Raw genomic sequence first — 6,187 nt, 5'->3', positions numbered from 1 at the left:
CATACTTATGTATTTGTGTTTATGTATATGTACATATTGTACTAGTGCATGTGTTTTATGTGAAAGTGTATATATAAGTATGTGTATGAATATATGGGTATGTATATGTATGTATGTATAGGCATATATGTGTGTATATGTATATGAATATATTGATCTGTATGCATATGTATGTATATGAATGTAGGTATGTGTAATTTTACATACACATATATGTTTTATATTTGTATTCATATATGTGTATGTATGTATGTACGTATATATGTATGGATATACATATATGTTTGTAAATGTGTACATGTATTTTTGTGTATGTGTATGCATGTATATGTATTTATATATCGGTGTAAACATACATATGTATGTTAAAATATATACATGTATCTATATGTAAGTATGCTTATGTATGTATGTTGGCGTATGTGTGTGTATATATATAAATATGTATGTATTTGTATACATGTAGGTATATGTATATGCAATATAGGTACATGTACATACATATATACTCATAAATACATATGTATACACCTTAATATACTCAAATAATCATACATATATAAATAAATATATAAATTTTCATTCATATGCATATATATATATACATATACATACACATATATACTTGTGTATGTAAACATACATACAAATGCATACATACATATGGACACATACATATGCATACAAACATGTAAATCACATGTATGTATGCACACATAAGTGTATGTTTGTGTGTAAATGTAGGTATGTTTATATGTGTTTATATATGTATGCATGCATATATATGAATATGTATGTATATATACATAGAAATACATTATACACATATACATACATATGCACATATACATACACACAAATATGTGCGTATGCATGCATATCTTTGCAGCTGTATACATATGTATGAGTATATATGTGTATGTATTTTGTATATACAGTTGTATATGTATATGTTTATATACAGTATATGCATGTGTAAGTATGTGTATATATGTATACATGTATGTGTGTAAATATATATATATGTATGAATATATATTTTGTACATACGTACATGCATTACATATTCATGCATACATATACACATATCTACATAAACAAAATCACATACATACAAATATACACATACATACATACATGTACATACATAAGCATATACAAATACAAACATACATATATACAAAAACATCCACATACATACATATATAAATAAACATACATACATACATACATACATACATACATATGTGTACAAACACACATACATACATATATACTCATTACACATACATATACATACATATGTACACAATAATATACATAAAACATCCATACATATAAACACAAACACATGTACATACACATACATACACATACATATATATATGCATACATACATATAAAGTAGATCCATATACTCATACATACATATACATACATATGCATACATACATAGATATACATATGCAAACATACATATATGAACACAAATATGTGTATACATACATATACATACGTGTGCATACAGACATACATACATATATTCATACATCCATACATAAGTATTAATACGTACATATGTACATGCATACATATACGTACAGATAGATACATAAAAAGACATATATATATACACACACACTTGTACATACCCATATACTCAGACATACATGAATACATTCATGTCCATATACTCATATATATAAATATATATATATATATATATATATATATATATGCGCGTACATACGTACATATATTCACATACATACGCATCCATACAAATATATAAATATACACGCATATAGATACATACACAAACGTACACACATACATATACACATACATACATACATACATACATACATACATACATACATACATACATACATGTACATACATAAGCATATATACAAATATATACACATACATGCATATATACACAAACATTCACACATACATACATATATATGTGTGTACAGACATACATACATATATACTCATTCATACATTGGGTACATATAGATACATACAAAGATACATACATAAATATATACACAAACATACACATGTACATACCCATGTACTCATTCATACATACATACATACATATATAAACATTCATACGTATATACACAAACATACATACATACATAAACACATACATATATAGATCATATACTCATACATACATATGTACATATATTCACATACATATGCATCCATACAAATATATACAAATACATACATATACACAAATATAGATACATACACAAACTTGCACAGATACATATACATACATAAGCATATATACAAATACATACACATACATATATACACATACATGCATATATACACAAACATTCACACATACATACATATCTGTGCGTACAGACATACATTCATATATACTCATACATACATTGGGTACATATAGATACAACCATATATATATACACAAACTTACACACATGTACATACCATGTACTCATACATACATACATATATACTTAATAAACATACATACATATATCCACAAACATATGCTGTACATATGCATACATACATACATACATAAACACATACATACATATACATATACATACATACATACATATACATACATTCGCGTACATACATACATATATACACATACATAGGCATACATACAAATATATACAAATACACATACATACACAAATATACACACATACATATATACTCATACATACGTACTACATATAGATACACACAAAGATATATACATACATAAATATATACACAAATGTTCACACATACCCATATACTCAAACATACATGCATACTTACATACATGTACATGAATATATACACAAGCATATACATATGCATACATACATATACACATGTATATGTAAAGACAAACATACTTCCATAAATATACATACATACATACAAATACATACATATAGATCCATATACTCATACATACAAATACATGCATATGCTTACATACATGCATACATATATACCATACATACTTATACATACAAATATATACAAATACATACATACATATCCACGCATATACATTCATACAAAAACATACACACATACATACATATATACACATACATACATGTACATTCATAAGCATGTATACAAATACATACACACATGTACAAACATTCACACATACATACATATGTGTGCATACATACATACATATATCCATACGTATGTACGCATAAACACATACACATATGTTCATACCGATATACTCGTACCCACTTACATACATATACATACATATATACTCACACATACACATATGTTTATACATATAAACATATGTATATATACATACATCTACTCGCACATACATATATATGCATACATACATACTCACATACATAAAAATATACAAATACATACATATACATGCATGTACATACATATGTGCACATACATAAAGATACATGCATATATATACACAAACACTCACACATACTGATATATGTGTGCATACAGACATACATACATACATACTCATACATCCATACATATGTATTAATACGTAGAAATAGACATACATATACGTACATATGCATATATACATACACATATACATACACATATACAAACACGTACAGGCATGTAAACATCCATATTTTAATACATACACATATACTTACATACACATACATACATATATACTCATGCAAACATACATATACTCATACATACATATATAAATATATATACATGCATATATACACAAACATATAAATATGCATACATACATACATACATACATAAACACATACATACATATAGATCCATACACTCATACATACATATACATACATATGCGTTCGTACATACATACATACATAGTGTATATACACATACATAGGCATACATACAAATGTACACAAATACATATACACATATACATACATACATACATACATATACATACACACATACATACATATATACACATACATACAAAAGCGTATACACAAATATATACAAATATATACATACATACACATAAAAGCATATATACACAAACAATCACACATACATACATACATATGTGTGCAAACAGAAATACATATATATACTCATACATATGTATACAAAGATATATACATATATAAATATATACACAAACATTCACACATACTGATATATGTGTGCATACAGACATACATACATATCTACTCATACATCCATACATATGTATTAATACGTAGAAATAGGCGTACATATACGTAAATATGCATATATACATAAAATATATATACACAGATACAAACACGTACAGGCATGTAAATATCCATATTTTAATACAGACATATTTACTTACATACACATACATACATATGTACCCATGCAAACATACATATATACACATACATATAGTCATACATATATATACATGCATATATACACGAACATATAAATATGCATACATACATACATACATAAACACATACATACATATAGATCCATACACTCATACATACTGTATATATACATACATATGCGTATGTACATACATACATACTGTATATACACATACATAGGCATACATACAAATGTACACAAATACATATACACATACACATACATACATATACATACACACATACATACATATATACACATACATGTACATACATAAGCATATACACAAATATATACAAATACATACATACATGTGTGCAAACCGAAATACATATATATATATATATATATATATATATATATATATATATATATATATATATATATATATGTATATATATATATATACTCATACATACATATTCATACAAAGATATATACATATATAAATATATACACAAACATTCACACATACCCATATACTACTACATCCATACATACATATATACAAAAACTTATACATATGCATACATACATACATATACACATGTTTATGTATAGACAAACATACTTCCATAAATATACATATATACACATACATGCATATAGATCCATATACTCATACATACAAATACATACATATGCGTACATACATATATACTTCTATACCATGCATACATATATGTACAAATATACACAAATTCATACATACATATCCACGCATATGCATACATACACAAACATGGACCAATACATACGCATACATACATATATACATACATAAGCATGTATACAAATACATACATAAATGTACAAACAAACATACATACATACATACATACATGTTTGCATACATACATATATCCATACATATGTATGCATATATATATACATACACAAACATATAGATATGTTCATACCATATACTCGAACATACAAACATACTTTCTTACATACATATACACATACATACATATATAAACATACGTGTATATATATACATACATCTACTCGCACATACATACAAATGCATACATACATACACACATACATACAAATATATACAAATACATACATGCATATATACACAAACATTCACACATACTTATATATGTGTGCATACAGACATACATATATACTCATACATCCATACATATGTATTCATATGTACAAATATACATACATATATGTACATATGCATACATATATAAAATGAATGTACATATATACAAACACATACAAGCATGTAAATATCCATATACTCATACATAAATATATACTTACATACACATACATACATATATACTCACACAAACATATATATACATAATATACATACATATAGTCATACATACATAAATATATACACATAATGCATATATACACAGACATTAACACATGCATACATAATTACTTATTTGTGCATACAGATATACATACATATATACTCATACATCCATGCATATTCATACACATATATACATACATATATGTACATATGCATACAAACATATATACAAACATATATACATACATACATACATACATATATACATGTAAATATGCATATACTCATATATACATACATACTTACATACATATACTCATTCATACATACATACATACATACATACATACATACATACATACATATATATGTATGCATACATACATACACAGACATACACATACATATAAGTACATATGCATACATACATACAAACATATAGGCAAGGCAAGGCAATTTTATTTGTATAGCCTGTTTTCACGAACAATTTGTCTTAAAGGGCTT

Source organism: Aulostomus chinensis, chromosome 22 (assembly GCF_037954235.1).
Source record: "Aulostomus chinensis isolate RoL2024-O1b breed Wild chromosome 22, RoL_Achi_v1.0, whole genome shotgun sequence".
Lineage (NCBI taxonomy): Eukaryota > Metazoa > Chordata > Actinopteri > Syngnathiformes > Aulostomidae > Aulostomus > Aulostomus chinensis.
The sequence above is the reverse complement of the archived record's forward strand: the minus strand, read 5'-3'. Positions refer to the sequence as shown.